The following is a 24,205-nucleotide window of genomic DNA, read 5'->3' as shown; positions in this document are numbered from 1 at the left end:
GCTGGATGAAAACAGTTAAAGGTTAGCATAGTAACTGGAAGAAATGTCAAGTCTGTTGGTGTTATCCTTCTCAGGCATGAGGGACAACTTCTCTCTCAGTTTCTGAACACTGTGGTAAAAGTGATAGAAGATAGGCAGACTGTTGTTTTCACCTTGCAAGGCCATTTCCACATTCAGATGACTTCCAAAACACTTTGCAGCATTAGGGAGCATACTCGAGCCTCATTTTATCCATTGCTGAAATGCAGCAAATTATTGTTAGTCCATAGGCACACAGCTCAACCGGTTAGGACAAGAACTGAAGAACAGCTAATTCTTACAACACTAAAGATCAGAACAAGAAGTACCTTCAAAACTGTGAAATTATTACCTTTTTTATGTTATGTTATTGACCTCATTAAACTCAAAGATGGAAAATGATAACTGTCCATGAAAATTGTAATTTTCAAATGTGTTACCTCCTTTCTTCTTCAGATTAAGTATTCTTATTTAATGCAATATTATTGTATGGAACAATTTATTTCAGCTTTCATTTGATAGACATGTTACTGCTGTGTGCCAATATAACTTCTAATTCTAGACCTGAGCTTTAGATCAGCTATTAAAATTGATAACAGATGTGAGTTAACTTCATATAAGCAAAAAAACCAGCTGGAAGTTTGTGGGAATGTGGTACACATATCCATGTTAACTCTACAAAGTATACTGCCATGGTGTTACTATGCTAAACCCAAGCAAAAAAAGCGCTCAAGGGCTTTAAAAAATTATAGAGTAAAAATTAAAGTTATAGTGCATTAAATTTATCACATTCTTATTTTATCTTTCTTTGGTTCACTTCCTTTTTTTTTCTTTTCACCCTTTGTTTTCAAAAGGAACTCAGATTCATTTTGTTTGGCAAGTCTTTCCAATTCACTATAAAGTTTGTTAACATACCCCTGACATTCCTTAATAAGGAAATCTATTTAATCTTTCAGCACAATTTTTTTTCTGATTCAGCTCCTTCTGTTCATCCAGAGAAATATGAGAATATTTCTTAGTTAAAGGTTTAGTACTTTCAAGGTTTTCACTGGCACAGATCTATCCCTCAGCTGGTTGATGCCAGTTAAACCATGCATTGAAGAATTCTTTGACCTGTTACAGAATGGAACTTCAAAACCACCACCATCTGCCACATAAAAGTCTAAATCACACTGTATTTAGGGGAAAAAAAGAATTAAAAAAGAAGTGGGTAATGAGGTCTTAAAAATGATAAATAGAAGGGTTTATTTTCAACTGAAGAGACTCTATTTTTCTTTATTTGAATATCAGGTCTAGAATCAATAGGAGCTAAGATCAGTGGGAGTTATTTGGCTGAGCACTAATGAGTTAACTGTGCAGCAGTTCATACAGAAAGGCACAAAGAAGGGGCCAGTAACACTGCTCTGACCATTATACACAACCTCAACAACAGTGGTGATGTGCCACAGGCCACAGTCCCCAGCAGCCACTGGAGTAACTGTCCTTGCAAGACTGGAGGCCTTGACCTAGGTGGAGACCCCGAAGAAAAGACGGCTCTGCAAGTCTCCAGCTGCAGGGAGCACCTTGGACCTCTTGCTGAGACTGGGACACAGGGTCTTCTAGCCTGCAGCAGGTGGGCAGTTCTCAAGGGACTGGCTTTCTAAGAGAAGGAGCCGCAGGAGCAGGTCAGGAGACTGCACACCATCAGAGATAATGAGAAAGAGATCAACTGGATCTTCTCTGAAATCTTGTAGCTTTAAGAGTGCAAACATCCAGAGGAAGCTGAGATGCAGGCAGAGCCTGTGCCTATCAGCTTGCAAGTGGAAACTCCCGCTATGGCAAAGGCTGGAAGCCTGTGATTTCTGGCACCAGCAGGAAGGCTCCCACCCCACTTGAAGGCTTGCAACTATGGAATAGCTTCACCACCATCAGCTGACAAAAACCTGGGAGAGCTGTTGAATGGAGCATCTCTGTCAGCTGAGTCTGAGCCACTTGGGGGGCACTGGCGGCGGGGGGAAGCAGCAAGTGTTGGTAGTGGGAAACTGCAGGGGACAGAGGATCCCATCTCCCAACCCTGCCTATCATCTAGGGAGATTTACTTCTTGCCCAGGGCTCGCAGTCAAGAAGTAGTGAAGAGGTTGCTGTGGCTAGTTTGACTCTTGGACTATTATCCCCAATTGCTCTTCCATGTTGGCACCAGTGATACTTCCAGGGGAGGGCTGAAAAGTACCAGGCTTAACTACATTGCTCTGGAGGTGAGGGTCAAGGACAGGGGCATGTCTCCCTGATCCTGATAGTGAGATGGATTTGCTTGAGGATGACTGGACAACCCTGGAGGTCAAATTATTGCACATTTGGTGGTGGCAACAATGTTTTTGTTTCTATGACCATGCACAATCTTTGAAGACTGATAGCAGCATGTAAGAGAGAGGATCTACCTGACAAAGTGGGGTGAAAATATCTTTGGCAAATGGTTGGCCTGTCTGGAAAGGAGACCTTTAAAATAGGAACTGGGAAATCAGCATGATTCACTGCGTCTCTGAAGTATCTTTATGCTATTACATGCAGCATGAGGAACAAACACAAGGAATTGAAGGTCTGTGTGCAGTTGTAGGGCTACAATCTCCTTGGGATAATGGAAGTATGGTGGGATAACTAACATGCCTGGAGCACTGCAATGGATGGATGGAGGTCCATGGGGAAGGGCAGGCCAGGAAGGCAAGGGAATGCATGGAGCTCTGCCTTGAAACAGCTGATGAGCCAGCTCAGAGCTTATAGGTCAGGAGTAGAGGGCAGACCAACACGGGCAATATTGTGGTGACTGTCTGCTACAGACCGCTTGATTGGGAAGGAGTAGATGAGGCCTTCTTTGGACAATTGGAAGAAGCCTCATGTTTGCAGGAATTCCAACAGGAATCTCATTAAATTCAATGAAGGGAAATGCTAAGTTCTGCGTTTGGGGAGGAATAAATCCATACTCTAGTCCACACTGGGGACCACATGGCTGGAGAGCAGCTTTGCAGAGGAGCTGGGGGTCCTGGTGGACATCAAAACTGAACATGAGCCGGCAATGTGCCCTCATGGCAAAGGCAGCCAATAGACTACTGGGGTGTGTTCAGAAGAGCGCAGCCAGAAGGTCAAGGGAAGTGATCTTTCCCCTTTACGCAGCACTGATGAAGACACACCTGGAGTGATGTGTCCAGTGCTGGGCTCTGCGAGATAAGAGGGACATGGACTTACTGGGGTCAGTCCAGCAAAGGACTTTATTTGATGCTGCTTTAAGGACGGGGGGTTGGACTAGACAATCTCCAGAGGTCCTTTTCAATATCAATTGTTCTATGATCCTGTCATTCTGTAATGCTATTCTCCATCAAAGTAGCTTTCAAATTAGCATCTGATGTGGGAAAAAAAGCTGACTGTGCAAAATTTTGTTAGGTGGAGCACCAAGCATTTTCCTATAAAGAGCTATAAAATGCCTGATTATAACCCTTGCATGCTAAAAGCATGTGAACATTTTAAATACTTTAATGAAAGCATCTGTGAGTGTCCAATGCTTCCATTAATAGCAATTCTTTCAAATCTAGTAAGTGGAATGAATTACTATGAAATAAGCATCAATGTGAATTTAAAAATATGAGCACATTGACAACAGATGTTCTTTCAAGGGTGAGAGCTCCTGGTCCACAAACCATTAAATCAATGAAACTTTTAAATGAAATTTAGGAATGACACCAGTTAAGTAGTGTCTACACCTGCAAAATATATTTCACATTCATCTCAGTAATTACAAGACATCCATCACTTCTGAATCTTCTTGCCAACAAATTGCATAAAGTTCACTAGATTCTCCAACCTGCATTACTGTACTGGTATCTCACTTCTCTTTTAGATAATTTCTGTTGCTTATTTTAAGAATGTGCTGCCGAGCCATTATTCACACATTTTGCTACTATAAAAACAACAATGTGCAGACAAGTCTTGCACTTCTTTCTGAAGGCAGTGAGACTGGGGCCTGATCTGAATTTATGGTGGTAAAAAATTTATATTCTAGTGCCAAATACTTTAAAAGCCTTGCACTTGGTCAGCTCTGGAGCTTTTAGCAATTCCAGTTGTTATAAAGTTTTTTGAAAAATAAGCATTCAGTCATCACACATTAATATGGGTACTGAATGTCTGGTCCAAGACTATAAGGAACCAATGTAAAGCAATAAATCCTAAAGATGAGCAGTAAAGTCCTCTACTCCAAAGGTTACAATATCAATAAAAAAACTGAAAGTGACAAATGTATAAATATTCATCAAAGCATCTGCTTCCAACGTAGAATTATTTTTTATTTAAAATTATATTAAAGTTTTCTGAGTTATTTTAACACTACCCTTTTCCAGCTGCATCTCTCATACAGGGGAGAGACACTATTTAGTTGAAATAAGCAGACAAAGGTGGATGAACTAATTGGACTGCAGTTATTGTGCTGTAGAGATTACAGAAACCAGAACGTTGCATGCATTATACACACATGCATAAGTATTATTGCAAACCATATTCACCCATGAGAATCAATTGTAGACTCAGCTTCACAATATTTAAGACTATTTCGTGTGGATGTTTGTTTAGAATTCTGGGATCTCTGCACTTAGCATTACTCCTACCTCAAATACAGAAGCAGAAGCTATCTAATTATCTATACCTGATATAAAAAAAATCTGCAGGTCATGGTTGCATCATGCTGGAGACCTATTCCTTCATCTTCCTGCTGGTTATTCATTCTCAGAGAAATTTGGGTTAGCAGGAGGAAAGGATGACTGATTCAGCAAGAATGCTACCTGTACTCCATTCTTCCTGCATCTAATGAGGTCAGGCAAACATTCTTTAAATAATATAATTAATGCCAATGTCCCCTTAGGTAAATAAGACATAATCTTATATTTATAGCCCACTGAAATAAACTGGAATTATTCCTTTTACTTCAGCTGTGTTGAATCTGGCCTTTATTTCCTTTCCCCATACACCTACATGCAGTAGTCCACTAGCAACAGAATCGCTTAGTGGGGTTAGTGCAGGAATGGTATGGGTTCTACTTGGTGGAGAAGGGCTATACAAAATTGCCAAAAGATAGCCTTGTGCACAGAGAGAACTTCTCAGCTGATCTTACAGGGGAGAAAAAATTTATAGTAAAAGTCCTGGCTTAAATCAGAAAATCAAGCATGTTTTTTAATAGTAATGATGCTAAGGGGTAATTAGGTTTGGGGAAGTTTTGGTAAATAATGTTTAAATAATAATATTTAAAAATTCTGCTAATATATCTACCAGGAATATTTATTTCTCTGCTTGCTTTCTTTTCAAGTCAGTAGAGTTAAAAGCAGTGAGTAAAGTAAAAGGAACAGAGTAAGTTTATGAAACTGCCTATGGCCTAAATGTATCACGAAAAATATATAACCTATTCATGGCTGCAAAGCACTACCAATGGAAGCAATACAAATTAGTTCTTAATCACTATAAGCTTTTCAGGAACAATCAGAGACTGTCAAAGAAGCTGCAATTATTTACAAATCTGAGGGTCTTTCTGCTTCCAGCAGTAAAATTTATGTAACAACTTTCCATGCTATTTCACTTTGATTGCCTTCACCACTTCTACACTTTATACTCAAATAAAATGTTGTTAAATTAAGCAGATAAATTCAAATATGAAAATGATGCAATGTCAGTGAAAGGTCTTTTGTACATATTTCTTACTCTCTAGTTTTACACACAAGCCAGCAGGCGAACTATCAGTCTCCATACTTTGGAATATTGATTTTTGCTTTACAGTACTTGTGGTGTTGTGTTGACCTTGGCTGGCTCTCAGATGCTCACCCAGCTGCTCTCTCACTCCCTGTCCTCAACACGACAGGGGGAGAAAATAAGATGAAAAAGCTTGTAGGTTGAGAAAAAGACAGGGAGATTGTTTATTAATTACCTTCATGAGCAAAACAGACTTGACTTGGGGAAAACTAATTTAATTTACTGACAATTAAAAGAGGTTTGGATAGTGAAAAACAAAGACAAAAAATAAAACAACTTCTACCCACCCCACCCTTTTTTTTTCCCCCAAGGCTTAACTTCACTCCTTCATTCCCAGCTCCTTTACCTCCTCTCCCCAAGCAGCACAGGGTGTGGGGGGGCTTACAATCAGTCTGTAACAGCTCCCCTCTGCCACTCCTTTCTCCACACATTTTTCCCAAGCTCCAGTGTGGGTCCTCTCCACAGCCTGCAGTCCTTCAGGGTAAGCCTGCTCCTGCATGGGCTCTCCATGGGCTGCAGGAAAATACCTGCTCCACCGTGATGTCTCCACAGGCTGCCGGGGAATCTGCTCTGGAGCCTGCAGCACAGCCCTCCCCTCCTCTTTCTCTCATCTGGGTGTCGCAGGGCTCTTTCTCACACTTTTTTCTTCACTCTTCACTGTGCTGTACAGTGTTTTGCCCTTTCTTAAATACATATTCCCAGAGGTGCCACCAGTGTGGCTGGTGGGCTCAGCTGTGGCAGCGGTGGGGGCCACGGTGGTCCTGGCTGGAATGGCTGGAACTGGCTGGAACCAGCTGAGACCGGCTGGGACTGGCTGTGTGTCTGGCTGAGGGCAGCCCCTGCTCTCTTCCCACAGAGGCCACCCCTGCAGCCCCCCCACTGCCGACACCTCAACACGTAAACCCCATACACAGCCACAGAAATATTTGCACATATTTGCAGAGAATATTTGCCCATTTTTAAGTTCTGGGTGGCTTGGATAACCATTAGGCTTTGCCTGCAAGACAAATTAAATTATGTTTGTTTGCTACTGATGTGCATACAATTTCTATATTAAAAAAAATTATGAAGACCTTAAGCAAAACTGAACTTTTCAGGCTCAGGAAAATTAAAGATTAAACGATACTTTCTATTATACTTTTTATTATTTTATTACTGCTAGCTAAAAAGATAATGCATCCCCAGATTATTACCAAAAGACTTGGAAAGGCCTCCTATCATGGAAAATATGTCCTTGCCTACTGGCTTATCCTTTCCCTCTCTACTGAAATAGGTAAGTTTTCTATTTAATTTGTATTAGTGATAAGCTCCCCACTGAAATCTAGGTCAAGCAAAGAATAAAAAAAAATCTCATATGTTTTGGTATATTAAAACAGTTTTTTACCTTTGTCCGATATGGGTCAGATCAGCATAGTCCCACGTAAGCAAGTTTTAATTACCTGAAATGCAAAATTAATAGTTTTCACCAGTTTTATAAAGAGCTTTCCACATGATTTAAACAAATACTTATTTATTTAGATCAAAGAAAGCAATTAAAGATATTTGGACAAATTTTAGTTATACAAAACATATTTGTATTTCTAAACCAAAGCCAATTCCATTGAATGTTTAAAAATGCATTATTCCCATTCAGGGAGTATATTAACCCTGTAAGTTCCTGAAAAGCTTAAAAAAAAAAATCTCTTAACTTTGTTTTCTAATTCATACCATGGGAAACCATGATAAAGTAACCTTGTGACTGACGCCTTATTAATTTTTTACACTTGTCACTTAAACCACTTGCTCATGTGTTCAGCATTGCTAATGATATACAAATGGTCGACAAAAGCTAATGCTCAGATAAAAGCTATAAGGAAGTGGTCAGCATACATTATACCAGTTTAAATTATACACCCTTGACCAATCTTCAAGCTGGCATTAATTTAGGGCTCAGAAACCTTATGTTTTATACATAATTGATATTTCTCAGAGGACTTTTCATCCATTACTTTATTCAGCTTCTTCTTGAACCCCTATACAACTGTGTCATCTGTGACATCCTTTGGCAAGAATGCCACTGCGTGTTTTCCACATTATGTAGCATGGGCTGGCACTGAAACTAACACTCATGTGGTAGTCCTCATGCCAGTTCAGTCCTCCCATACTTCTCCCCACTGGCCTGAGCTAAGAGCTACTGAAGTCAGAAGCATTTTCAAGGAAGGTGACAAACTAGGAGGGCACATGCTTTTATTGTCATGGTTCCTAGCCAATCACGGAGACTGTGCTATAGTCAATGGTCTTTTCATCTCAGCTCTTATATATCCCTGAGGAAGAAGGAAAGCAGACACCATGTCACGCAGATCCTTAGCTGGTTATAAATAGTGTAAATTAAAATGTTGAAAATGGCTTAGGCTAAAAGCCACCGTATTTCTACTGGGTTACAAATGTATCTAAAATCTGTGGTGTAGATAAGACTTACAAGCAGAAAGCAAGAAATCCATCAAGATATTACTTAATTTAAAACACTTCAAATAAAAGTATAAGCAGAAATATGCAATATTACATTCTACTGTTTCACAATTAATATTTTCTATGCACCTCGTAACACTTGAGCCATAGTTGTTATAGAATTAATTATTTCATTCTAGCTCAAAGTTAGTACAGCCAACTTGAGGCTTCTCAGCCAGATATGAAAAGCAAGTTGCTGTCCACTGCAAACAGTCTGTGCAAGGGGGGAGTTCAGAAGGGATGTTGGAGTGGAGTTGTCATCAGGATTGTGGTAGGAGAAGAATTTCCCCCTGAATCACATCTTGGCTCCTTCCTGCCTCCTAGAGTCTTTCTTCCAGTTGATTCCCCTCCACTGGGAAACAGAGATGCACCCTCTTATCACCAATGCAATCCTCTTCCTACTCAGCATCCACAAATGGCATCACCTGATTTTCCTTTCGTTTTCAAGAGCTTCTGTTCACTTCCTTGTGAGAAGTAGGAAGGGGGAGAAGCTAGGTCTATGGCTGTCCCCACGAGGGAAGGAAAACAAAATTCTGCAGAAAATAGCACAGAGGAAAAGGCATTCTTCTGCCGCTACTGCTAGAGGGGAGGGAGGTGGTTTCTATGACTGTTGCAAAGAGCTGGCCTCTAAGTAATGACTCCCCAATATGCATCAGAAGGACAAACCAGACTCAGACAGACCAGATCAGTCTCCTCAGCTGCTGGCAGATGTGCTCTGACACCGACTGTTAACTGCCATTCAAGGCAGATGCCTGTTCAGCCTACAAGTTGAACCAGCTGTAAAAGAGTTTAAGTAAAAAAAGTGCCTCTCCATAATTTTTCACCTTGTATGTGCTACTACTAGTAGGATTCAATAAAAATAATAAGAAAGAGACACAGATTTATTCTATGTACTAGAATATATTTCTGTGCGAGATACTTAAGCCCCTGATTACAGCATTGAACACACAGCAATAAGCTAAACAATGTTGTTACAGTACCAATTTCAGGTCAAGGGTAAAACATTAATTTCTCTGTGCTTGCCATTGTTCAATGGTTCAAGCTTTGCTCAGTTCAATCACAGTGACTAGTACTTTATTCACAGTCAAATTCTAATTTCCTCAGGAATGTTAAATTATGTCTTTCACTGTGATCTCGTAGTTGATGGAGCAACATAAGGAATGAAGTGCTACTTGATATGATTAAAGCCTCAGGAATGAACTTCTGATTACAGTGATTCATTCTTAACTTTTTCCTGAAGAAATAAGGTGCAGAAATGCTCAGGGGGGAAAGAAAAAAAAAAAAATGTGGAAAATTGTGATGCACGATTAAAGGGGTGTTACTATAAACTCTACCTCTTTTTTTTGTGTTGGACTTTTTATGCTATGTCATAAAGAATGTCTGAGGAATTATAATGTGTTTATAACAAAGGGTTCTAGACCATTATATTTATGTGCATAATATTAAGGCATCTTCAAGTAAAAGTGGCCCTGAAAGAATGCTCCAGTATAAGTATACAAAGTAATTCAAGAAAAAACAAACCAACAAAGGAAAAAAACAAACAAAGAAAGAAACAAACAACTGCAATCTGTTTAATGTACTACAAGTAGGAATTGTCCCTTCAACCTTTCCTATTTTCAGTACTTGTGCACAACTTAGTTTGGATGTTTTTTTCCTTCACTTGTTTAGATTTTAATTCAAGTGTGAAACTAATGGATGAACTAGAAAGCCTCTATTATGGAAAGAGAAATAGATGTATCACCTTTCTATTGACCAAGAACAGCCAGCTTGTTATTGAGGAGTGAATTGACTATTATGCTATTCTGGTAAACATAAAGAGACATTTAAAAGGTATAATACCAGCTGCCCACAGAAATTCAACATGATGCAGAATTTTTTCATCTGGTGTTATACATCTGTTTTCAGTATCTCATCTAGCACATTCTCCTGCCGAAATAAAGACAGAAGGAAACATAAATTGAGCATTAGTGGCAGGCAGAGTTCATCCTACTCATTCTGGATAAGATACTAACAATGAACAGCAATAGACCAAACCATCTCAGTCTCAGCTGAACATACCATTAATATAATCTGTTGCTAGACACTATCAGAAGTAAGGTTGCTGCATTAGAAAAAAAGTCTGCTCCATGCAGAGGAAAAGGTTGTTTTGTACAAGGATTTTTTATGTTATTGCTGCTTTGTTTTTAGTATCTGTTCTTAAGTAAAAATAAAGATAACTTTATGAAGTAAAATTAAAATAAGCTACAGTCTAAACAAATCACCATCACTTCCCAGTTCCTTTGGTATTTATGTCCCAGTGAGGAAACCATGATGATTAGCAGAACAATTTATACGGGGAAAATGTGCAAAGATCTTTTATGTTAAGACTACTGTAAGAAATCATCCCAACAAGGAGAGTCAATAGAAAGTTTAAGTGAAATTCATATATATCGGTTGAATACTGTTGGAAAAATAGTGTAGATCATGACACATGACATTAGTTAATATTGCTACACAAATGGACAATACATATGGGCCATAGAATTTGATTCTGTATTTTTAATACACTGTACTTCTTAATGATTTGTCAAGTAACCTAAAAGCTTATTGATGCTCACTCTTAACTTGTAACATCCAGATCTCATCAAAGGCTTCCTTTTCAAGACCTTTTTTCCTAATTCAGGCCTATGAGAACTCCTTAAAAAGAATAAATATATGAGAAGAGGATTCCTTTCTTGGAAAAAAAAAAACAACCAAAACATAAAGCAAAGCAGAAATACAATAAATACTGAAATGTTAGTTCATTTTCATTGCTAAACTTCTGCCACCAAAGGAAAAATATCTAGGCAAATGTTTGATGATAAGCAAGAATGATTTATTTCAACTTTTTAACAGGAGTAACAAAGATCCTTAAGTATATCATATGCTAGGCTAAAATGTATTTAATTTTTAATTATTTGAATAAAACTTTTTTTTCCTATAAATATGGTCTTAGTATTGTAAATATATAATTTGGTCTGTCATGTTCTGCAGGAGCAGAGATACATACCAACAATGTAGGACAAAACAATGGTAAAAAATATTATGAATTTATGGAAAAGAAAATATATCACCTTTGTTCTGCAACTTTTACCTTTTTCAGTAGAAACCCAGAACAATTTTCACGGTGGGAACTTAGCAAATCTACAGGATGCTTGAGCACTTGCTGCTTTAGAGTGTCAATCAATATACTTAAATATTTTTCAGATCAACAAAGGATTAGAATACAAACTAAATTGACAGTATTGGAAACACAATACAAGTGAGTGGTCACATTACATCAGAGCAAGTATTTCATAGAATTTCTGCTACTTTTCTGAGTGCAGTTCATTAAGATATGTGACAGCTAGCACAGCTGGCCAGAATTGCTCCTTGACTGTGCATCCTCTCTGCCAACCACTAAAGTAGCAAGGAAGGATAAGCCTTTTCAGTGTATCTAAAAATACCACAGCATCTGAGCATTTCAGAATTATTAATATACTTCTTTACCTCAGAATCAACATAGCTCCCTGTTTGAAATTAAAGAATAGTAAGAATAATAAAAAAAAAGACAAGCCTAGAGAGAAATTTTATAAAGATAAAATGTTGTGACACTCATTTTCAAAGGTGATACTAGGACTTGAACAAACTAAGCTCTAATGATGCTTAAATTCTGTAGTCATATATGACAATAGGATTTAGATGGCTGTGTTGTTCAGGTGGCTTCAAAAGCTTGAGGATTCTTCATAATCTTGAGGATGCTCAGAAAAGGGGAGGTAGAAGAGGGAACTGAGTCATTGTTTACAAGGCTAGAGGATTTGCTAGTGCAGCACAGCACAAGTAATCTGTAGAAGCAAGCAGCACTCCTCTTTTTCTTCCCTTTTATTTTTTTCCAGATAAATGTTCTAACTGCTGCAACATTCTTTTTTATCATTTCGGTGGTCCATTTTAAATTGTAAGCAATGACAATGTCTTAGTATTTTTACCAGACACATGCGAAAGATTGGGAAGTTTGAGTTCATCCAGAGACATCCAAACCTGGCAAAATAAAATAGCCTGACATGGTTATAGGTGAAGAGTAACAATTGAAACACTTCATATTCAGAAGCCATTTTCCTCTGCTTAAAAGAAACAAAGACAACCAAAATACTGCAAGGGAAGTTTTAAAGTGTAAAATCCAATGACGGTTCTTCATATAAGACTTCTTTTTATATAAAAACCTTAGCTATTTCATTATTTAATTTTTTATGATATATTCTCATCTTACCTGAAATTACAGCAGATATTTAACTCATTGGAAGTGCTGACTCTTTCAACTGGAGTACTAACTTGTTTTTTCTGATCTTCCAAGATTAAAATGAAAAAAATAATCTACTGAATCATCTGAACATCTTTTCTTGATGTTTACTAGCTTGCAACATAGCACCATGCATTCTTTTAGATTTTTTTTTTTTTAATATATGAGCAAGATGGCTATTTTATGGGTGTTAAAATAGAGTTTAACCACTTAACTGGCATTGAAGACCAATGCATTAACCATCAGAACCTTCTTTTGTTCCTTCACTACTGAAGGATGGTAAAGATCTTATGTTCTCCAAACTCACCTAGTTTTGATTCAGTTTTGTTTCCATACCCAGTAAGATGGCTGAGCGCTTTCTGAATGTGTTACGCTTGCATGACAAGTAGTACCATGGTATCTGCTGTCACAGGAGGTCCATCTGGCCTGTGAAAATGGGTGTAAGTGCTACTGCAAAAAATTTAGCCACGATACCCTTTGTCTTTTCTTTCATTCCTGAATGATTACAGACCTATGACTCATGAGATCTAGAATTCAAAAACTGCAGTGACCCAAATTATTTAATGAGAAACCAAAAATTATTTCTGAAAGAAAATAATGAAAACATTTGATTGTTTTTTTATCTCAATGAAAACATTTTTATTTTAGCAGGTTTAAATCAAAAGTGTTTTTCTTTTAAGGAAAAAGAAATCAGGATGAAGAGAAAAGAGAGAAACTAGGCATAATCTTAGTCATATGACCTGTTAGGTAATATTTATCTTCAGCTTATGGTATGAAATTTAGTTTTAAATGTCCTTCAGAGGAAACGAGATTAGCACTCATTTGTATAACCTCATTAGGCACATAATGAGATTACTTATTCTATTTCCACAAGCTAAGGAATTATATCTGTCTTTTGCATATGTTCTTTGATTTCTTGTTTACAAAACAAGTAGGAAGTAAAATCTAGATATTTTCCAACTACATAAATTTATCTTTTTTACTACTTGGGGAAAAGTAGCTTCTTTAAATATCTTGATGTCAAAAGCTATTAAATGAACATAGGCTTACCTTGAAGAAGGTGAGTTGCTAGCTGTCCTGGTTTCAGCTGGGATAGAGTTAACTGTCTTCCTAGTAGCTGGTTGTGATGGGTTAACCCTGGCTGGATGCCAGGTGCCCACCAGAGCCATTCTATCACTCCCCCTCCTTCTCAGCTGGACAGGGGAGAGAAAATATAACAAAGAGCTTGTGGGTCGAGATAAGGACAGGAGAGATCACTCACCAATTACTGTCACGGGCAAAACAGACTCAGTTTGGGGAAAATTAACTCGATTTATTACAAATCAACCGGAGTAGGGTAATGAGAAATAAAACCAAATCTCAGAACACCTTCCCTCCACCCCTCCCTTCTTCCCGGGCACAACTTCACTCCCCGATTCTCTACCAAGCCCCCAGCGGCACAGGGGGACGGGGATGGAGTTTACGGTCAGTTCATCACACGTTATTTTCTGCTGCTTCATCCTCCTCAGGGGGAGGACTCATCACACTCTTCCCCTGCTCCAGCATGGGGTCCCACCCACGGGAGACAGTCCTCCACGAACTTCTCCAACGTGGGTCCTTCCCACGGGCTGCAGTTCTTCACGAACTGCTCCAGCAAGGGTCCTTTCCACGGTGTGCAGTCCTTCAGGCACAGACTGCTCCAGCGCGGGGTTCCCACGGGGTCACAGCCTCCTTCGGGAACCCACCTGCTCCGGCGTGGGGTCCTCCACAGGCTGCAGGTGGATATCTGCTCCACCGTGGACCTCCATGGACTGCAGGGGGACAGCCTGCCTCACCATGGTCTTCACCACGGGCTGCAGGGGAATCTCTGCTCCGGCGCCTGGAGCATCTCCTCCCCCTCCTTCTTCACTGACCTTGGTGTCCGCAGGGTTGTTTCTCTTACACGTTCTCACTCCTCTCTCAGGCTGCCGAATACCTCCGTCCCAACTTTTTTCTTTCTTAAAAATGTTATCACAGAGGCGTTACCACTATCGCTGATTGGCTCGGCCGGCTGGTATGGGCTCTCTCGAACACAGGGGAAGCTTCCAGCAGCTTCTTACAGAAGCCACCCCTGTAACCCCCCCCCGCTACCAAAACCTTGCCACACAAAACCAATACACTGGTACAGTGCTATGTTTTGAGTTGAATATACGAAGAATGTTGATAACACTGGTGTTTTCAGTTGTTGCTAAGTAGTGTTTAGTCTAAAGTCAAGGATTTTTCAGCTTCTCATCCCCAGCCAGCGAGAAGGCTGGAGGGGCACAAGAAGTTGGGAGGGGACACAGCCAGGGCAGCTGACCCAAAGTGGCCAACGGGGTATTCCATACCATGTGACATCATGTCTAGTACATAAACTGGGGAGTGGGGGCAGGGAATCGCAGCTCAGGGACCAGCGAGGTGTCGATCGACGGGTGGTGAGCAATTGCCCTGCACATCATTTGTACATTCCAATCCTTTCATTATTGCTGTTGTCATTTTATTAGTGTTATCATTATCATTATTAGTTTCTTCTTTTCTGTTCTATTAAACCGTTCTTATCTCAACCCACGAGTTTTACTTCTTTTCCCGATTTTCTCCCCCATCCCACTGGGTGGGGGGGAGTGAGTGAGCGGCTGCATGGTGCTTAGTTGCTGGCTGTGGTTAAACCACGAGACTAGCAAACTGACAGTGAAAATTAATCCATGCATTTTTACTTAAACAGAAATTGATTAAGCAGACGTTTTCAGAAATAAAGAATAGACTATAAAGCAGATCTTAAAACAGGAGAAAGGCAAGTATGGCAAGGAAAACAAAAGCAACATATAACTCAGTCACTGTGATATAAAAAACCCCACCCATTTATTGCAGCATAGTATGGGCAGCAATTCCAATACCAATTCTTTGTGTACTTTTATTATAGGGTATTACCTTTATGAAAATTACCGATATACAAATTTTATTTTAAAATCATTTATTTGTTTTATAAGTATAGGTTTAGAATGCACTTAGTTGAAAGGACAAATGAGTTTTGTGAACTCATAAAAAAAGTTTAAAATTCTGGGGTTTGCATATGTCTAGAAATTGAGATAGTTAACATGTGGATGTAAAACAGTACTGTCTTTGCTTCATATCAGCTGAAGATATAGCACAATTAATTCCTCTAAAACCTCTCATGTAAGTCTTCTGCATTAATGATAATGTATTTTTTTACGCACTTGGCATCTTCCACTTTTCACTTTTTTTCATGTGTATTTGCTATAAAGTGCCTGAAAAACCTGCACAAATTTTATTAAGGAAATGCAGCCACTGATCAGAATATAGCATTCTAATTTAGTACTCATTAATTAGTTTTTTATTTGCTCTCCAACCCCTTGCCAAAGAACTACTAATTCTCCTAATCCTCCTCCAATAGCCATGTCCTACCAATCCATCTTCTATGATTTATGGCAGTGCCAGATTTCATTTCAGCATTCAAACTAAAATGAACTTAAAAATAATCCAGAAGAGATTTTTTCTAACCTGAAATCTCTGTCCAATATCCCTATCTTTTATTGCTTTAACTTACCATTTATAACTACCTTGGTGTCAAAGCAGTAAACTCAAGAGATTAATGACTTGTATGTTGCTCAAGCTTACCTTCAAAGTAACAAAATCTAATATACTTGCTATACAGTGAAAAAAAATGCAGGAATCTGACTCAGTAATGGGCAAGCTCCCTTAAAATAGTCAGCATCTATGAAGACACTCTGTCCTGATATGAACACATTATGAATCATGACAATATTGTAGAGAGAAATCCATAATGGGCATAGAGGCAAGTGAGTTGTATTGTATATACATGCAACAAAAGCAAAAGGATAGCAGTCTAGAGATGGCAGAAGATGCATTACACAGGATTTGATTTTTGGGAGGCTTTGCAGCATAAGCAATTCATTGCTCTGTATTCCTGGGTCAAAGTTTCTGAGACATGCAGATTGAAGTCAATCAGCTGTATGTCTTTCACCAATCTCCTACGTGGCTTTCAAATAATAACACATCAAAGGATTGACAAATCTAGATGTGTCAATTGTCTTCTGTTATCAGCTGATTTTGCTATGCAACAATGTCCTCTTGTCACAGTTATCTGAAGGAAGTGGCATGGGAATTGTGTGAAATTAGCACAGCTTATGCAAAACATCAGCATTATTGGCCAGCATTATTTCCTTGATCTTGAGAGAATGGAGTTGAATCTGACAACATGATGAGAAAAAATATGGACACAGAAAACTGAAAATCATGTGCTAAAATTAATCTGTAATTAAGGACAGTATATGTGAGAATAAACAGAAAGCAAATGCAGATCAGGATCAATCAGAAAAGAATTAGTCAACATAATGAAAGACAACAGTAAAATTTACTGTATTTTGGATAATTCCTTGGTTATGCAAAAGATTTTAATGTTGTTGAGACAACATTTTTCCTGAGAACTATATTTATCTTTTTAAGAATCCAGCAAGCATCAGAAATTATGAAACTACACTGTATAGATTGTTAGCTACAGAACAGGAGAGACAATAAAAGCATCTCTAGGAAAGTTTGTTTTCATTTCATAATGTTAAACACACATATATGTTTCAGTAAGGCCCCTAAAACACAGGAAAAGTCTGTTGTATCATGGCATTTTTTTCCTTAAAATCAGTATTTATAAATATGCTGCATTAGCGTCATAAGACTTTGAACACTTATGACTGTAGTTTTCAAAATCTATATGCAGTATGGAATAAAGAAAACAAAAATTACATGCTATAGCTGATCAGCATGTCAGTTCAATATAAAGAAACATATAAATATTTCTTAGGTTTTTATTCCAAACCAGGCATCAGTTGTGTATAGATACGGAAAAAATAGAACACTTTATTGTGTCTTACATTATTTTCCTGTGATAATCTCATTGCTATTAGTGTGGCTTCTACATCACCATAATACTTTTTTTTCCCCCCAATACAATATTGTAAGTCAATACTGAATATAAAACTCTGATATAACACCTGGCTAGAATATTTGTCTTACTGTTAGAGCAAATTAGGGTAATTAGGCTGCTGTACTACTAGAATTGGGAAGTAATTTTTTGATAAAACTTTCTTGTGGAAAGGAAGTGTTTCCTGAAATCCTAAAGTGTTCTCAGAAAATGTTTTACACTAACTGGTGCCAAAATACACAGGGTTAATCACATAGTTCCTTGCCCCTGCATCTGTTAAACTCTCCGTTGCTTTTTTTACAAAGTAGTCCCAAGATACTGATAGCCTCAGAAAGTTCAATGCTCCCAGAATTTTCAATAAAGGGCCAAAAACCTGTAAAGTTCTGTGTAGTGTGAGCACTAACTTTAGAAAATTAAGCCCCCCTAAGACTCAGCACTGAAATGGGCTCTGATCGATTCTTGTTTTGTGCTGTAGGGCTGAAACCCAGAAGTTCCAGGTTTTTCAGTGTCCGGTAGGGTATCCCACACACTGCATACTGTGAGGAGAAATACCGCTCTGGAGAGATGCGTGGGCTACCAGTGAGTCAGGGGTAGACTCTAACTCATTTAAGAAAGTAAAAATAAATATTTGCTAAATTCCTAGACCGATCTTCCTAAAGGTATTTGTGAGCTAAATCCTCTCTTCCTAGTACAAAAATTTCTTATGGCACAGAGAATCATAGTTTCAAGTACAGCCACTTATATTGTTTCCAAGCCCAGGGCTCACTACTTTCTGTGTAGATGACTGCAATTCAGCAATTGTCTAGAAACTCTCAATGCCAAGTCTCTCCTCAGACTCATAATAGATAGTTACCCAAACTTCCTAAAGGACAGCTTGCAGTAAAGTAAAGGTAGAAGTTCCTTAAGAGTCAGAAACTCTGTTATCTTTTTCCATAAATTCAATAAGGAACTATGTTGAAAGTTTTTCTTCGAGCAAATTGAAAGAAGGCATCCCTCTCAGGGCTTCAGCAGTTCAATAGCATAATCTTTGACCTTTTATTTCATGAAGAACTTCAGTGCATATTGTTTAGGAATAAATGAATCACAAATCTGCTCTGATTATTCTTATCAGAAAACTGTTCCTGTGTTTTAAAATAGGTGGCAATTTTCTTCTTGAGGAAAAAGCAAAACATATTACAAGATACCCACAAATTTGAAATGATCTGTTTGGGGAATAACACATCTGAGCTCAGCAGCATATTTCTTACTCATTATGAGTATGTGTGAAGTTCTTTAATCAGTGTATTTCACACATACTTTTGTTCAGCTCTACTTTAGATGACTAAATATGTAGTTGGGGTTTTTTTCTTTGTTGATTGGTTTTATTTATGCCATATGGATTCTTTTGTCATAATCACTAGTGCTGGAATCCACTAGAAAAGGAAAAAAAAGAAAAACAAAAAAATGAAAATTATTGCTGTTGGAAATATCAATTTTTTACATAATCATTGTGCACTTTATTCCGAGTTTTATACATCTCTAGGTGGTAAAAAAGCATGAATAACAGGAGGAAGAAATTTTTTTTTTTAATACAAGGCTGCTGCTTCTAACTCCAGGACATAGATAGTTCATAAGACATAAGACTAAGGACCCAGCCTTAGGTGAATTACTAGATGTTGCCCTTTTCCATAGCAACTTTAAAGAAAATAATTGAGAAACACAGCAGGTGGACTCCATGGTGGTTGGACAGATAAGGACACCCCTCAGAGCTAAAAGACACAATAGCAGATGCCTGGAACTGTATGCAGGATATACCAAAGCAGACAACTGTTTCACTCATAAACACAGAAGCATATTAAGCAGGATTAAAAATATTAGCTTGTAATAATAATTACTAGAGTGATATCAGCTTGTTTTGAACTCAAGCACACAAATACGGCATAACTGGTGAATAATATCTAGGCATTTTTTTACCTAATGGACCAGTAACTATATTACTGCTACTGCTAGGAAATGGCCTCAGGTCTTATACTAACTATGCCTAATGCTAACTGTGCATGCCTCCAGTCCTGGCCTGTTATCAACTTGTAGTGTGAAACACAGCTTGTTATCACATCTCTTGTTACAATGTGCAGCTTAACTGTGGGACAACAGCAAACATTAAAAATATGCCAGAGAGTCAAAACAGAAGCCCAGAACTAGAATGAGGTCCATTACTGGGTTGCACTGAAGAAATGCAATCTTGAGAACTGCAAAAAGATTGCTTTTTTAAGCATGCCAAAAAAACCCCAGAAGCAGCTAAGAGAAAACACAAACAAATAGCTAAGCGACATGGTAAGTCATCTGCCCTGGCCTGGGAAACTCACATACACGAGCACTAGGCAGTATAGAGTCTGGGGAGAAGAAGCCAAGGGTTAAGAATCATCTAAAGACTGAATCATTTTGTAAAGGAGACAATCTCAAATTGGGATGGGATGGAGAGGAGAGAAGGTGGTCACTTCAGTTTTGGCTTCCTTCATCAATGAACCCTTGAGCCTGATCACTTTGACCTCATCAACTAAAGCCATCAAGAATGGCAGCAGCCCTCAGTGAAAAAAACAGGGCCACCTTGCTCTGATATCTTCTCTGATGGGCTTTGTTCTTCTCTACCTGTTCCCAGACCACCATATCTATACTTTAATCGCAGAAGTGAAATTGTAGAAGGAAACTTTGTTCTGTTGCCTGAAGTCATGATTTTCCAGTCTTTATCCCCTACTCCTTTGAGGATAGTCTTTAGCTGTCCATCCTTCCTCGCATCACAGGACTCAAATTCTTGGCTCTGCAGGCTCTCTGTGAAGACCTCGTAGTTATCCTGTTTAACTTCCCTGATGTTATGCAGTCCTCTCACCTCCTCTCATGCTCCTTCACCTGATGACTGACCACCTCAGCAACAGCACACCTCCCACAGGTGAGATCATTTTTGTCCCCAGCACAAGGGAGAGGTGGCAGGGACTCATTGCAGTCCAAGACCTGGCGTCTTTCTGGAGCTCTGTCTGCACTGAGACCTCACATATGCCAGGAATATTTGTTCCAGCCAGCTGAAAAACCATGTGCATGGACACCATTGTTGTGCAGCCTCTAGCAGTCTCAAACAATCTCAAGTAGAGTTTCTGGGCCTTTCTCATTTTTTTGCACTGTGGGAGCTTCTGCTACTGGTTAGATAGCAGATCCCCAGGCTATGGCTGAGTAAATGCTTGACACGCTGATCAGCTGTCAGTTGAAGAGGTATCAGCTGAAGACAATGCAAGCCCTTACTCTCTAATCTAGAAAACACTTCCTGTTAGGGCTGACAAAAGCAAAATTCTCCAGAAGCTGCCCTCAACAACAGTGAGTCACCAGAAGATGATTCCTGAGAAACTGTTTCCTGAAGAAAAGGTCTGAAAGCTGCTGTAATAACTGCAATGTCTCTCACAGCTGTCTCTCTTTGCTCTGCTTGCTACAAGATCCAAACAATTTTTCCTACCTCAGCCACAGGGAGTAGTTACAAGTATGGGGTTTTTATTTCCTGTATTAAATAAAAATTCTGCTACCATTTTAGCCTATGTCAAGTATGTAGGCCATTCCTGCCTCTCCTTCCAATCCAAAAGGTTTATATCTGTAGAAAGGAAGGGTTGAAATACCTATCTGAATTTATATCTATGAAAAGGCCAGGATTTAATGACTGAACCATTTTAATGTAATTTGGTTCTGACCATTCACTCAATGAAAGTGTTACGCAGTGAGATGCTTTTATGAATTTAGAGCCTCTTGCTATGAGCATTGAAACTCCCCTTCTACAAACTCTTGAGATTAAATCTCTCTCCTGTCTTTACTTTCATATTAGAAAAAAGGAATCAAGTGCGTATTTTAAAATTCAAGTTGCTGTAAACTAAGTAAAATGGTATGGCTGTACTAGAAGCCTTTTGCAAAATCTGACTCTCCATTATACAAATAAGACAGTTAGTGATAGAAAAATCTTTCAGAATAAGGGTTTATTTAAATTTCCAAAAGATGCTGCTGTAATGTAGGAGAGAAAAAGAAAGCTGGTAGTTAAAACGCAAAATTGAAGCTTTCAGGTAATCATTTCTAAAGACAAGTTTAACTGAAAAAAATCTTCTGAAAATAGTGAAATTTTCCAGAGACTTGCCTCAAAGTGTGGTGAATCATTGAAAGGAGAAAAAAAAAAAAAAAAAGGAACCATAAATACAAAACAATTTGTGCTAGGATATTTTCTAGAGGGTTGGGTTTTTTTTTTTTCAGATAGAAAAAATAACTTAAAAAGCATGCATATGAAAATCTTCTTATTTTATTATAAAGGAAGGAATATGAGGTTGACAATCTTATCAAACACTCAAATAAATTAAAATGAGGCTCAATACTATGTAAAGATGGAAAAGAAAGACTTAAAGCATAAAATAGCAGTCATACTCTGGAGTTGATTGGAAAACTGAGTTCACAAATTAAACATTATGACTTACAATATTAAGAAGTCAAAAAATGGGCGGTGATTGATGGAGTCCTTAATTAAGACAAATAGCATTCCATATTAGAAAAATATTCAGTTTCCTAAATAACAGTCTTACATACGCAATAGAAGAGAATATTTTGAGAATCTGTAAATAACATTAAACTTCAGCTAAATTAGATGACAGCGTTTATTTATTTTCTTTCCCTCATATTCACAATGATACAGCACAACTTCTGCTTTAACCTTCCAGGACCCACATGGATTTAGTTCAAGATTAACTTCAAGCCTATGATCTGGTTGTAATTCTGCTTTGGCAGACTGAAGACAATGGCAGGTTGCCATTTGTCCCAAGAGAAACAAAATCATGGCATTTAAGCTCTATCTACTGTAATCTGATTGAAGAATAAGGGTTAGAATTGGAAGAGCTTCTACAGATTTCTAGAAAATAATTGGTCTAGACATACTCAGCTTATAACTGTCGAGGAAGTGTAAGACTATATGGGCCTCTATTCATCTTGGACAATCTATTTGTTTATTTCTAAAGGTAAAAAAAATAAGACTTAATGCATCTCAGTATGGCACTTCAGTATACAGATTAAAGTAATCCACTTCAATGTAAAGTAAAGCCATTCTTCTTTTTTGAGTCAATTATGCAAAGAGAAAGATTCTTGTCAAAGAATCCTATTACTTTAGAAAAACAGGAACCCTGAAAGTAAATCTAAACAAACAAACAAAAAAAAACCCTAAAAGGAATAGGCAACTATTGCTACTAGGCTGGACTAGAAGGAGGCTAGGATCACGTAAGGATTTTCACAGAATCACAGAATGGCTGAGGTTGGAAGTCATCTTGTCCAACCCCCCTGCTCAAGCAGGGCCACCTACAGCCAGTTGCCCAGGACCATGTCCAGACAGCTTTTGAATATCTCCAAGGACAGAGACTCCACAATCTCCCTGAGCAACCTGTGCTAATGCTTGGTCACCCTCACAGGAAAATAGTGTTTCCTGATGTTCACATGGAAACTCCTGTGTTTCAGTTTATGCCTGTTGCGTCTTGTCCTGTCACTGGACATGATTTAACAGAAAGGATTTATTTTGGGCTCAGAATTAGGAACCTGTGAACAAGGCAAACTTCTGATAAAAAGTCTGATGAGGTTTTATTCTCAAAAAGTATTAAACACAGCTTGACTTAAATCTCATTCCATGGAACCATATTTCAAGTGTGTGTGTGTGGATAGTTAAAAAAAAAAAGAACATTACGAGTTTATTCAACTGTTTCAATTTATTAATTAGGTGTCATAGTTGATTGCAGTAAGTTCAGGACGTTCTGTCTTATTCACACTGAAACTTCTAATGAAACAATAACTTTGATTATCTTTTTCTGCATTGCTGCACTGATTTCTGTACAAAGTTAATGGACATAAAGCCAATTTTTAAAATATAGATAAATATATTCATTTTTATGTGTGTGCATGTGTGTGTATAATTGATTTGATTTCCAACATAATTACAATAACAGAAAGATGCACTGGCAGATATCTCAGTGTGTCTAGAATACAGTGGACACTTCTTCCACCCCTCTCCCCATGAACCTGGAATTAAACAGACTCTTCCTCCCTATATAAATCATTTAATATTGTGGTAAGAAACAAAGCTTGCTTTGTTATGATAGCCAGATTCTTATAACTTCTTGATTCCTCCCACTATAGCTAATTAATAAATTATAATTATTCTTTTTATAAAAAAGGGCGGTGATTTTGTGAATTCTTTGCCCTCTGCTTCTAGCCCTGCAAATCATAAAGGCATTCTTTTCTCTTCACCCTCTTCCCATGACCTATCACCTTTTCTCTAAGTGTAATTGTCAGATATATAATATCCAAGCAGGTGGAGCTCCTGCAATGTTTGAAATTCACCCTACAGTTATGCTAAGTGACAGTTTCACTTGAGTGAAAATAAAACAGCTTCACACGACCTGATTCTGGCTAATGTGACAGTCCTTACTTTAAAGTGAATTAACATGAAGTTTCTCACATCACAGGAATCAAAATTAAGGCCTAGAGAAAGGGTAATGGTAATTTGATTTGATACATTACAGATGCAGACAGAAAAGGGTATTTCATTTCCCTTTTACACAAAACAGAAGCTACCCTGGACTGAAACCAGAATTCAAAGCAGTGCCAAGAGATGGAAATCTGGTCCACTGAAGGGGTTTAGTACATATCTGGCCAAG

General features: G+C 38.3%; 2 long non-coding RNA genes across 3 annotated transcripts; both read right to left on the bottom strand.

Moving 5' to 3' along the window:
* Positions 1-5,977: 5,977 nt before the first annotated feature.
* Positions 5,978-7,219, bottom strand: LOC128148561 (uncharacterized). The gene is made up of 2 exons (XR_008237318.1): positions 7,163-7,219; positions 5,978-6,775 (listed from the first exon to the last, which is right to left on the bottom strand). It is a non-coding gene; the product is annotated as an uncharacterized LOC128148561 (long non-coding RNA).
* A 2,385-nt stretch (positions 7,220-9,604) lies between these two features.
* On the bottom strand, positions 9,605-14,812 carry LOC128148560 (uncharacterized). 2 transcript variants are annotated; one of them, XR_008237317.1, is made up of 4 exons: positions 14,690-14,812; positions 13,610-13,669; positions 12,867-12,985; positions 9,605-12,300 (listed from the first exon to the last, which is right to left on the bottom strand). It is a non-coding gene; the product is annotated as an uncharacterized LOC128148560 (long non-coding RNA). The 2 variants fall into 2 exon arrangements; XR_008237316.1 differs by lacking the exon at positions 14,690-14,812 and having other exon boundaries at positions 13,610-13,681.
* Between the last annotated feature and the right edge of the window lie 9,393 nt (positions 14,813-24,205).

This window comes from Harpia harpyja, chromosome 11 (genome assembly GCF_026419915.1).
Source record: "Harpia harpyja isolate bHarHar1 chromosome 11, bHarHar1 primary haplotype, whole genome shotgun sequence".
Classification (NCBI taxonomy): domain Eukaryota; kingdom Metazoa; phylum Chordata; class Aves; order Accipitriformes; family Accipitridae; genus Harpia; species Harpia harpyja.
The sequence above is the reverse complement of the archived record's forward strand: the minus strand, read 5'-3'. Positions and strand labels throughout refer to the sequence as shown.